Source organism: Callithrix jacchus, chromosome 2 (genome assembly GCF_049354715.1).
Source record: "Callithrix jacchus isolate 240 chromosome 2, calJac240_pri, whole genome shotgun sequence".
Classification (NCBI taxonomy): Eukaryota; Metazoa; Chordata; class Mammalia; order Primates; family Cebidae; genus Callithrix; species Callithrix jacchus.
In genome coordinates, this window is record NC_133503.1 from 101,658,492 (window position 1) to 101,671,480 (window position 12,989).

The 12,989-nt window shown below is 38.4% G+C and overlaps 1 protein-coding gene across 16 annotated transcripts in view; it reads right to left on the reverse strand.

Moving 5' to 3' along the window:
- LOC128931339 (uncharacterized) overlaps window positions 1–12,989 on the reverse strand; it is a 241,011-nt gene that overhangs the window by 193,703 nt on the left and 34,319 nt on the right. Inside the window, exon 1 of one of the 16 annotated variants that reach the window (XM_078365083.1) lies at window positions 4,398–5,889. The exons of the other annotated variants lie outside the window; for them this stretch is intronic. The gene's annotated coding sequence lies outside the window, so the exon portion shown is untranslated. Of the gene's footprint in view, window positions 1–4,397; window positions 5,890–12,989 lie in introns of those variants that run through there. 16 annotated transcript variants of the gene reach the window in all.

The window sequence follows — 12,989 nt, forward strand, 5'->3', positions numbered from 1 at the left end:
GATGAGATTTTGGTGGGGACCAAACCATGTCATTCCACCCTTGGTCCCTCCCAAATGTCATGCCCTTACATTTCAAAACCAACCATGCCTCCCCAACAGTCCCAGAAAGTCTTAACTCATTTCTGCATTAACTCAAAAGTCCACAGTCCAAAGGTTTATCTGAGACAAGGCAAGTCCCTTCTGCCTATTGGCCTGTAAAATCAAAAGCACGTTGGTTACTTCCTAGATACAATGGGGGTACAGGCATTGGGTACATACAGCCATTCCAAATGGGAGCAATTGGCCAAAACAAAAGAGCCACAGAGCCCATGCAAATCCGAAATCCAGTGGGGCAGTCAAATCTTAAAGCTCCAAAATGATCTTCTTTGACTCCAGGTCTCCCATCCAGGTCATGCTGATGCAAGAGGTGGGCTCCCACCAACTTGGACAGCTCCACCCCTGTGTCTTTGCAGGGTATAGCCCCACTCCTGGCTGCTTTCACAGGCTGGAATTGAGTGTCTGTGGCTTTTCCAGGCACATGGTGCAAGCTGTCAGTGGATCTATGATTCTGGGGTCTGGAGGATAGTGGCCCTCTTCTCACAGCTCCCCTAGGCAGTGCCCCAGTAGGGACTTTGTGTGGTGGCTCTGACCCCACATTTACCTTCCACACTGCCCTAGCAGAGGTCCTCCATGAGGGCCCTGCCCTGCAGCAAACTTCTGCCTGGGCATCCAGGAATTTCCATATATCCTCTGAAATCTAGGCGGAGGTTCCCAAACCTTAATTCTTGACTTCTGAGCCTGCCTACTTGCAGGCTCAATACCACGTGGAAGCTGCCAAGGCTTGGGGCTTCCACCCTCTGAAGCAACAGCCTGAGCTGTATCTTGGTCCCTTTTAGTCATGGCTGGAGCAGAGCACCAAGTCTCCAGACTGCACTCAGCACAGGGACTCTGGGCCCAGCCCAGGAAACTATTTTTACCTCCTAAACTCTGGGTCTGTGATGGGATGTGCTGCTTCAAAAGTCTCTGACATGCTCTGGAGAGAGTTTGCTTCAAAAGTCTGTAAGCCATTATCTTGGGGATTAACATTCAACTTCTCACTACTTATGCAAGTTTCTGCAGCCAGCTTGAATTTCTCCTCAGACAAAGGGTTTTTCTTTTCTACTGCATTGTCAGGCTACACATTTTCTGAACTTTTATGCTTTGTTTCTCTTTCAAGACTGACTGCCTTTAACAGCACCCAAGTAACCTCTTGAACGCTTTGCTGCTTAGATATTTCTTCTGCCAGATACCCTAAATCATCTCTCTCATGTTCAAAGTTCCACAAATCTGTACAGCAGGGGCAAAATGCCACCAGTCTGTTTGCTAAAACAAAACAAAAGTCACCTTTGCTCCAGTTCCCAGCAAGTTCCTTATCTCCATCTGAGACCACCTTATCCTGGATTTCATTGTCTATATCATTATCAGCATTTTGGTCAAAGTTACCAACAAGTCTCTAGGAAATTTCAAACTTTCCCACTTTTTCCTGTCATCTTCTGAGCCCTCCAAACTATTCCAAACTCTGTCTGTTACTCAGTTCCAAAGTAGCTTCTACATTTTCAGATGCCTTTTCAGCAGTGCCCTACTCTACCGGTACCCATTTACTGTATTAGTCTATTTTCACACTGTTCATAAGGACATACCAGAATGTGGGCAATTTACAAAAGAAAGAGGTTTAATGAACTTCCATTTCCAAATCACTGGGGAGGCCTCACAATCATGGCGGAAGGCAAGGAGGAGCATGACACATCTTACATGGATGGCAGCTGTCAAAGTGAAAGTGCTTGTACAGGGAAACTCCCCTTTATAAAACCATCAGATCTTGTGAGACTTATTGATCATCACGAGAATGGCATGAGAAAAATCTGCCCCCATGATTCAATTACCTCCCAGTAGGACCCTCCCACAACATGTGGGAATTATGAGAGTTACAGTTCAAGATGAGATTTGGGTGAGGACACAGCCAAACCTTATCACCTGAATAGTTTCTGTTCCCTCCAAGTTGCTGTTTTCTGCAAGCTTTTGTCCTAATTTTCTATGGTAGCTTTCCTCCTATACCTGGCAATACTTGGCTGCATGTCCTTGACTGATTAAGATTGGGAAATTAAAAAGTTAACTAGAAGCTTTTGGCATGTGACTGAGGTCTGTCAACTCTAGGCATCTGTATAAGTTTATCTGGATAAGCCATTTTAAGAGAAGGATCTGGTGTTGATATTGTTAGCTATTCCCTTCTGGCCTGATCATTTTTCCAAGAGTACTCCAATACTCTGACTGGAGAGTGAACATCTGGCTGCCCCTGTTTTGGAAGCCAAATAAGGGATGAAGGCAAGGAGTCTGCATTCAGCATTTGGTTAAGTATATGGTCTTTCATTCCCCATTTTTGGCATAGAATCCATGTATTCTCAACTGTGAATTGAATTCCCTTCCCTACCAGTCCCTATGCTTTCTGATCTATAATCAAGTTTATAAAACCATCCTAAAATTGCTAAAGTACTATATATGTATGGCAGTTTAACTTCTACAAATTTTTTTAAGTTCATTGGTGGCATAGTGCTGTGTCCTAGAAACACATTTCATGGATTTGAAAACCAGACTTTGGATTTTCAAGATCTCCTTGGCTCAATCGATCCATCCACCTTGGTTTCCTGAAGTGCTGGTATGACAGGTAAGAGCCACTGTGTCTGGCTTCAAGTACAAATACTTAAGATAACTTTTACATAGTATTTATGAAATTTGATCATCATATAATCATATATATCATTGAAAGAAAGACCTTCAAAAAAGTTAACAACTTCTCTTTTTCTTCAGTAGGAAAATTCAAAGTCATTTATAATAATTTCTAGTTTGTTCTTACTGACCTTAAACTTTGTCAGTTCTACCAAGAAGTAGAGAAAATGATACTTTAAATTTTTATTATAATTTTAATAACATCAATTAAAACCATCAAACAACCACTGCATATGTCAATTTAATAAAGCTTGTATGTTATTAACAGCCAGCTAAGCCCCATGGGATAATTCTTTCACTCTTTTGGTGAGAGGTAGGGGTTTCAAAGAATTACCTCTTTCTTTGGTAATTGAAGCCAATCAAGTTTTTTTGCATTTCTACTATGAAAATGAATGCCTTTTTATGTCTTATTGCTTAATTAAGGGATATAAGTGTTCCCTGCTGATAAAAGTGCTTCACCACTTAAAAACCAGCATTGCAGTATCTCTTTTTCATTTTCCGGTTGAAAGTTGTCTTTATATAGCATGAAGCAAGAGTGACATCTGGTGATCAATAAGTTCATCACATACAACTATGCTCTTAGAAATATTTCATTTGTGTTTTAAGGTTTCTATTAAAAACAAAAACTTTTAAGTGTGTACTTTTATATTTCATGAACTTCAAAAGCTGCTTTTAGGTAAAACATGTAGATAATTACAAAAGTCATAAGAGATGGGCTATATAATGAAAATCAATCAAGGGATATTTTCAGTTTCATGAGCACAAAAAATGGCAACTCGATTTATCTTGTTTGATTTGTAGGAAAGCTGAAACCTGCTTTTTATGTTAAAAAAGTATATCGATTCTTCTGAAAACATAAGGATTTTGCAGAAGATTCCTCCCAAATATTTTTTAATCTGAAAATAAACAGAGTATAATGACACTACTATCAACTGTGAACTAAAAGAATGTGTATAATCTTGTCTAAAAGCTCCACAAGTCATCAATAAAGAATAATTCAATTTATACCAAAGTAAATGTAAATACCAAGGTCAAAAGAGCTTCCTTTATGGAAAGGTCAAGGTATATAGCAAGACATTAAAAAACATTTTTTTTCAGCCTGAGTATCATAAGAAAACTTGTCGCAACAAAAAGAATTTTTTAATTGTCCAGGCATGGTGGTGCACACCTGTGGTTCCACCTACTCAGGAGGCTAAGGTGGAAAGATTGTTTGCTTGAGCCCAGAAAGTCAAGGCTGCAGTGAAACATGATTGTGCCATTGCACTCCAGACTGAGTGACAGAGTGAGACCCTGTGTCAGAAACAAACAAAAAACACACACACATAAACCCCAACAACTTCTTTGGTGCTCCCAGTTTGGAAGTACCACATCTGATGACAGGAGCATACTACGAAAAAGACATGGAATATATTCTTTGGATCCTTAGCCAACATTCTAAGGTAGGAGTTAAAAGAGATACCAAGCCACAGAGGTTTTCTCCTTGACTCACCACAAAGTGGGAGAGAGATGAGAATAATTCCTGGGGACCACTAACTTGTTCTTCAGTGAGAGTGGCAAGAAAAAGCAGATGAATTCAGGGATGTAGGTGAACACACACATATACACACACAAATGATAAAAAATATGGTCACTATTCACCAGTGTGGTTCACTCACCTTGAAGAGAAGAGCAAAACACACTGAAGGTAGTATGTCCTCCCAGTTGGTTAGAAAATACTATATCACTGGCTCAACTCAGCTAGCTTCTGGTTCAGGAATTTCAGCAGAATTATGAATAAAAAAGACAACAGAAATAAATTTTCCTGCATACAGTTGCCCATAGATATAGATGTCTTTTCACTCATCTCATATAGCTTCATAATTGGATAGAAAAAACAAACCAACAATATGTAGTCTTCTAGCTTGAGCTCTAAGTGAAAATTCAGTGTACAGGGAAATAGGAAAAGTCAGTAAGAATTCATATATAGTATTTTGGGCAAATAATAATTCTGAATAAACTATTCTGATTCAAAGTTGGCAATAAAAGAAGCAAATAATAAAGTTGAGAATAAAAGAAGCAAATAATAGAACCAACGCAAAAGTTTAGCAAAAGGAAAAGGAAAGTGAACATCAGCATCCCAAGAGCATACACTGGAAGAAGTTTACTCCAGAAAAAAGAAAAAAATATCATAAAACATGGCTTAACAATGTCAGAAAAAAAAATAAGAGGATAAAATAAAATAGAATAGATGGAAGTAAGTATTTTAGGAAGAAGATACTTCAAGTTAATCTGGAGCAAAATTTACCCTACAAAAAAGTGAACTTATGACATTCGGACATATTTAGGATTTCTACACAATGCAGAGGGAAAAGACAAAAGGATAAACATAGTGTAGGAGAAAAAAAGACAATAGACAACAGAAAGGCAACATAGAAATATCTGGTATAAATTGAAGGACAGAACAAAAACAAGGGAATTTGCATAATATGGAAGCATATATACCTCAGTCTACACATCTAAGGGATCACTGTATTACAGATAAAAATTAATGTAACTAGAATAAGCTACTCCACAAAAATCATCTGTAAATATGGTATCTTATTTGTTTCATTTGATTATACAGTTCCCTAACTGCTTTATTAAAAGAAAGTTTAGTATCTCCCTCTTGAAACTCCATTCTCTCACAGACCTATTCATTACAATCCCACAAAGTTCAGAAGAAGGATACTCCAGCTTCCACATCTATGCAGGAATAGAACTGCATTATGATCAGCCCATCTTTGGAATTGGTACAACCCAACAGGTTATTGAAAAACAGCCCCTTAGGCAAACAGGCAAGAATCATCAATGGGTGTTAAAATTAGCAAGTAAAATATAATGAGAAATAAGACAGGCTCAAAGACTCCCCTTCCAATATATTTATTATTAATTGAAAATAGAAAAAATAGAAAGTGTACATGGAAAAACCCTCCAGACACCATGTTAATCAGGTGATAAAAGGTAATGTGGTAATATGATACATTAATATCATGTACCTCCTGATATGATTCACTGAAAAGAGCATAATTTCTGTTTTTTGGCCAAAAATGCCAAAGTAATACATAATGTATTTACACCAAAGTAATACATAATGTAATTATGTAATTAATACATTTTTAATTAATACATTTAATTATGTAATTTAATTAATACATTTAATTATGTAATTAATACATAATTACATAATTATGTAATTATGTAAGTAATACAAAGTAATTACACCAAAGTAATACATAATGAAATACTGGACTAATCCTATCTGAGGGACATTGTAAAAAAACGAAAATACTGACCTATCAAACTCTTCAAAAGTGTCAAAGTCATGAAAGACAAAGGAAATGTCACAGATTAAAGGAGATGAAGGAAACATTACAAATAATTGTAATATGTATCCTAGACTAGAAAAAGAACAATAGTGAGAAAATGACAAAATTATAATAGGATTGCAGTTTAGTCAATATTGTTCTAATGTTAATTCCCTGGCTTTGATAATTATATAATTATTATGTATATAATATAACTGAGTCCCAGTTGCCCATGTTAGTTACAGACTCCATAATGTATTCTTTTTTGACTTTCTACTTTGGCTGTCTCACTTTTAGCATTTTCTCACTTGTGCTTATATATTGTGTAGGATGTTAACATTAGCGGAAGCTGTGTGAAGGGTATATGGAAATTTTTTAAATTGTTTTTGTAACTTTTCTATGTAAAATTATTTCAAAATAAAAGGGCTGTAGCTCATGCTTGTCATCTCAGTGCTTTGGGAGATAGAAACAGCAGGATCACTTGAGGCCAGGATTCAAGACCAGCCTGGGCAACATAGCAAGCCCTCATACCTACAAAAAATTCTTTTAATTAGCAAGGCATGGTAGCATGCATTTGTATTCCCAATGACTTGGGAGGCTGAGGTAGGAGGATCACTTGAGCCCAGGTTTGGGAGACTGCAGTGAGCTACGATTGTACCACTGCACTCCAGTGCTTGGACAACAGAGCAAGACCCTGTTTCTAAAAAAAAAATATTTTTTTAAATTAAAAATTAATTTAAAATGAAAGGGTTTTTAAAATTAATATAATTCATTAATCTTGAAACAGATCCCTGTCCAGGGCACATTGTCCTTTGAATGGGAATGATCCATTCCCTCAAAGCTAATCAATCAGCTAAATTTCTTCTACCCTTGGGCTCCTTGGAGAGAAGTCTTTTGTGCTGGCTCCTTTCGTTTCTCATACACAGACACATCCCAGGGTTTCTATTAAGCTAGGAGTGCTGGGGTAGGATTGGTTTCTGGGTTAGGCCTTCTCACTGTATCAAAATCATGTCTGCCTTTTCTCCGCAGAGAATAATCCAAAAGACAAGCAGCATTTTCTTTCTTTCTTTCTTTCTCTCTCTCTCTTTCTCTCTGTATTTTTCTTTCTCCCTTTCTTCCTTTCTTTGAGACAGTCTCACTACTGTGTTGTCTAGGCTGCCTTTGAACTCCTGGGCTCTAGCATTCTTCCTGTATCAGCCTCCAGAATAGCTGGAACTACAGGTGTTCACCACCACATGCCCAGCTGTTTGTAATTCTAAAACATAAAGGGTCTGATGATTTCCCTTTCTCTGAGTTATTCTCCCATTACTTCTGTCATCCTACATGCAGCAGGCATGGCTGCTTTCCCAGCCCATATCCCCCTAATCCAGTGAGTTCACTTGCACATACTGTAGACAGCTTCTAGCATGCTGAGGTGCTCACCTCAAGTGCTTCTTCTCATTGCCTGTGAGCTCTTTCTAGCATCAAATGCAAGTAGTCTTGGCCAGCAGGTATGACCTACAGTGTGGGAAAGTTAAGCCCCTGAGCGTCCAACAATGGGGGAAGGGAGTGGAGAAATAAATGCTCCATCCTTTCCTCCTCTCCTGTAATTGAGGGAATTTTTCCTGTATTTTCTCAGAGATGGCCTGAGTCCCAGTTGCCCATGGTGGTTACAGACTATATAATGTATTCTTTTTTGACTTTCTACCTTGCTTGTTTCACTTTTACCATTTCCTCACTTGTGCTTCCTAGAATAATCTAAAAAACTATCACACCCAAACTGTAACATGGAGTTAATTTAATGATGAAGATAAATGTTCACAAGATATTCTGAAGCAAAAAATAAAACATATTAGAAAGTAGCACAGCCAATCCATGTCTAACTAGCATGTGATGTGACTTCCTTCCCCTACAACTAACCATAGACATTCTGCTGAAGCTAGAAGGTGGTTGGTGTGTTCCAATGCCAACCCCCCAAACTGTGGAAAGCACATGGATATGGAGTATGTGTATGGGCGAGAAAGGTAATGTGAAGAGGAAGAGGAATGTGTAGGTAGAGTAAATGAAGGCCAGACATGAGGGACAGGCATGGGCTGGGGAGGCCTTCTTTAGTTCCTCCCTTCTCTGTCCCTTAACATCTCCTAGACAAGCCCATTGGCTGTTGCAATGCCTTGTGTAGCAGCCCTATCCAAGTGCCCCCTGGAGGTATTGGGTAACAATGAGTAGTGCAGAAACTTGGCTACAGACTGGAGCTGATAAGGGTCAGTGTAGGCCTTTATTTCCACCTCTCACCATCTTCCTATGTCCTCAGACCTCCATTTCCACCCCCCACACTCAAATGGCCACAGGATAAACAGTTAAAATTTTAAAAGGCAGCCCCTGTTTCAGAGTGGTAGGCATAGGCTGGGGTCGGGAGTGAGATAAATGAGTGGTTGAGCCTAGATTGTTTTATTCCTAGACATTGCAACACTCCTAAATAATCTAGGGTGACATAAGCAACGGCCTATGTTTTCTCCCCTCCCCTAGCTAAATATTTTCTGTCAAGAGAATCAGGCCCAAGGGAATATGAAGGGGTAAAAGGAGATCACTGAACAGTACAAACACAATAACACAATAAAAGAGATTACTTTCATACTTTTTTAAATGTTAGAAGAAAAAGAAGACATAAGTCATATAGTTAGAATTACACAGTATATTGACTTTTCAGATTGATTTCTTTCACTTAGTAATATGCATATAAATTTCCTCCATGTCTGTTTATGGCTTGATTGGTATTTCATTGTCTGGATATACCACAATTTATTTATCCTTTCACCTACTAAAGGACATGTTGGTTGCTATAAATATCCATGGGTACATATCAAGGAGTGTGACTGCTAGTCTGTATAGTAAGGACATGTTTAGCATTGTAATAAATTATCAAACTGCCTTCTAAAGTGGCTGTACCATTTTCCATTCCCAAAAGCAATGAATGAGATTTCCTGTTGCTCCACATCCTTGTTAGTATAATATTTGGTGTTGTCCGTGTTCTGAATCTTGGGCATTCTAATACCATTCTAATAGGTATGTAGTGGTATCTTACTGTTGTTTTAGTTTACATTTCTCTGATGACATATGATGTGGAGCATCTTTTCATATGCTATTTGCCACTTGTACATCTTCTTTGGTGATGTGTCTGTTAAGGTCTTTAACCCATTTTTTTATTGAACTTTTTGTGTTCTTATTGTTGAGTTTTAAGTGTTCTCTGTATATTTTTGATAACAGTCATTTATCTTTTCCAAATTCTCTCAGTCTGCAGTTTGCCTTTTAAGTCTCTTGGCAGTGTCTTTTGCAGAGCAGAAATTTTTAATTTTTTTGAATTCCAGCTTTCTTTTTAATTATTTCTTTTATGAATTATGCCTTTGGTGTTGCATCTAAAAAGTCCTCAATGAACTCAAAATTATCTTTTAAGAGATTTGCTATATTTTAAGAGTTTTATAGTTTCTCATTTTATAGTTAGGTATATGATTCATTTTGAGTTAATTTTCATGAATAGTATAAGGTTTGGGATTAGATTAATTTTTTTGAATGTGAATGTTCAGTCATTTCAGCACCATTTGTTGAAAAACCTATTTGCCCATTGGTCTTTGACAAAGGGCAAAGGCAATACATGGAGGAAACTTCCATGTATTGGAAGCCCTTTGTCAAAGACCAATTGACTCTATTTATATGGGTCTATTTCTGGGCTTCTACTATATTCCATTGATCAATGTGTCTTTTTTTTTTTTTTTTTTTTTTTTTTGCCAATACCACATTGTCTGGATTACTGTAGCCTTGTAGTATGTCTTGAAGCTGAGTATTATCAGTCCTTAAACTTTGTTCTTCTCCCTCAGATTTAATATTGTGTTGGCGATTATGTGTCTTTTGCCTGTTGATATAAACTTCACTTTTTGTTTTTTAATATTTGAAAGATATATGCATTTTATTGTAATATTTTGTGTTTTAAGACACGTAAAAAGCAGATTAAAAAACTGTATGTAGTATTTGACATCATTTGATATGATTGCATTTGAAAAAACGTATGGTTACCTCTTGGTTGTAAGACTACTGGTGATTTTTAAACGTTTCTTTTTCTAGGGCTGGGTGCAGTGGCTCATGCCTATAATCTCAGCACTTTGGGAGGCCACAGATGAAGGAGCACTTGAGCCCAGGAGTTTGAGATTACAGTGAGCTTTGATCACACCACTGCACTCCAAGACTGGGCAACAAAGCAAGACCCTATCTCAATGCTGTTTAGGGGCAGCCACTATAACAGAGCTGAATCCAGTTGCTGGGCTGAAGAGATAACAATCTTTTTCCAGACAATTAAATTGCTATTTAGGGAACAACTAACCTTTGTATTTTCACTGCCACATACGACCACATACAGCTCATTTGCTTGTCAAACCCCTATAGACACTCAGCCTGCCCAGCAGGTCCCATCCTCTTTCATACCAGGGGAGACCCTGGGATGACACATATAAACTTTAGAATCAGTTTGTCAATACCCATAAAATAATTTGCTGGGATTTTGATTGGTATTGCATTAAATCTATAGATCACACTGGGAAGAACTGACATTTTGATAATATTGAGTCTTCCTTATCCATGAACATGGAATATCTTCCAATTCATTTAGTTCTTTGATTTCTTTCATCACAGTTTTGTAATTTTTCTCGCACAAATCTTATACACATTTTGTTAGATTTATAGCTAAGTATTTTATTTTTGTGTGTGCTAATGTAAATTGTATTGTGTTGTTAATTTAATCTTCCACTTGTCCATTGCTGGTATATAGGAAAGCAATTCACTTTTTTTTTCATATTAATCTTTTATCCTGCAACCCTGCTATAATTGCTTATTACTTCCTGGAGCTTTTTGTCAAGTCTTTCAGATTTTCTACAGTGACAATCATGTCATCTGCTAGGTCTTTTATTTTAATTACATGTTTTATATACTCTTGTTTATGTGCTTGTGTTTTCTTACCAGTAATTTATAAAAAGAGAATATGGGGTGAAATCATGTAATTTGTTTCTCTAGCAAATTTCTTCACAAAATAGAGTATGTAGTCAAACCTTTTTTTTTGTTTTTTGAGATGGTGTCTCACTCTGTTGCCAGGCTGGAGTGCAGTGGTGCAATCTCGGCTCACTGCAACTTCTGCCTCCTGGGTTCAAGTGATTCTCCTGCCTCAGCCTCTTGAGTAGCTGGGACTACAGGTGCATGCCACCATGCCCAGCTAATTTTTGTATTTTTAGTAGAGAAGGGGTTTCACCATGTTGGTCAGGATAGTCTCTATCTCTTGACCTCATGATCCACCCACCTTGCCTCCCAAAGTGCTAGGATTACAGAAGCCACTGTCCCTGGCCAAACCTTTTGTTTAATAATTGATGAAACCCTGCTTTGTTTCTCAGATAAAAGATTTCCTTTTATCCTGAGAAGAATAATCATCTTTAACTGATAATTGATTAGAGATTCTGTGTCTCTAGAGCCTGTTCTCAAGGAGTTTCCATCTGGAGCAGGAATTTAGTTGCAGGTAGAAACAGAAAAGTGAACATGATATCCCTTCAGGAAGGCTTGCTGATCACACATGGTCACCATATTCTAGGATTTTTCCCTCTCCTTGCCAGGTACAACCTGACTCATGCTAATAAATTCTCCAGCTGCTATGATGTGTCCAACAAGGCCAGATAAAGCTATATGCAGACCAGGTCATGTTCAAAATGGCTGGGACAATTTGGTACAATACTAGGGCCAAAAAGGAAACTTCAGAGAGACCCCCCAAACCCCCTCTGTGGGGATGCCCTCAGCTGCTGCCAACATTGCATCTGCCAGTAGAGCCAACAAAGTCTACTGCTGCACATGATTATGTCAGTTTAACCCTACATTGGAGTCTGGCTGGTGTCCTCTGCTATCTAGCAACCACAAGTGAAAATGTAGGCCCCCAAACTCCCCGAAAGACCTCAAGACCATGGTTTGGTTCCTGGTTAGAGCTGGCCAAAAGAGAAATATGAGAGGGATTTGAAAAGTTGTGAACTTAGAGGCAACAGTTAAGAAGAGGAAACAGCTTTTCATACATGCTGACACTAGCCCTGTAGAGTCCCACTCTAGCAGCTGGATGTGCCTGGCTTTCCCGAAGCTCTGACTTGTTCATCTGTGCCAGTACTTTAGAGCAACTCACCTTTTCATAATCCTTCAACTCCTTTATTTTCTCCAGAACTTTATTGCCTCAGCACTTCTCTCAACTGTATACTGTCCAATTCCTAAAATAAATCCTTATTCTATATACTCATAGTTGTTCTGTGTCTCTGAATGAGCTTCATGGAAACACCTGCTCTGCAATAATCCATGATAGCAAAATGGGTGCTCTGTACCTACCTGTTTCCCTGCATAACTCAGCTCCAAATAAACATTGCAGGAGGCTATATCTGATTAGTGGAATGTAATTCATGTTGGCATTCAAGCAAATGAGGGTATCAGAAATGTGTGGGCTTGGTTTTGCTTTTGAGTATTAAAATGCGGAGATAAGGCTGAGCCTGTAATCCCAGCACTTTGGGAGGCCGAGGTGGGTGGATCACGAGGTCAAGAGATTGAGACCATCCTGGTCAACATGGTGAAACCCCGTCTCTACTAAAAATACAAAAATTAGCTGGGTATGGTGGTGCGTGCCTGTAATCCCAGCTACTCAGGAGGCTGAGGCAGGAGAATTACCTGAACCCGGGAGGCGGAGGTTGCGGTGAGCCGAGATCGCGCCATTGCACTCCATCCTGGGTAACAAGAGTGAAACTCGGTCTCAAAAAAAAAAAAATGTGGAGATAGTATCTGTATCAGTCCTATTTGGAATAATTGATACCCTTAAACTGAGTACTTTGAAGCTAGTTTTTGGTTTGGGAAAGTAACAAGGGCTCATTCCCTAATCCAGGGATAGTA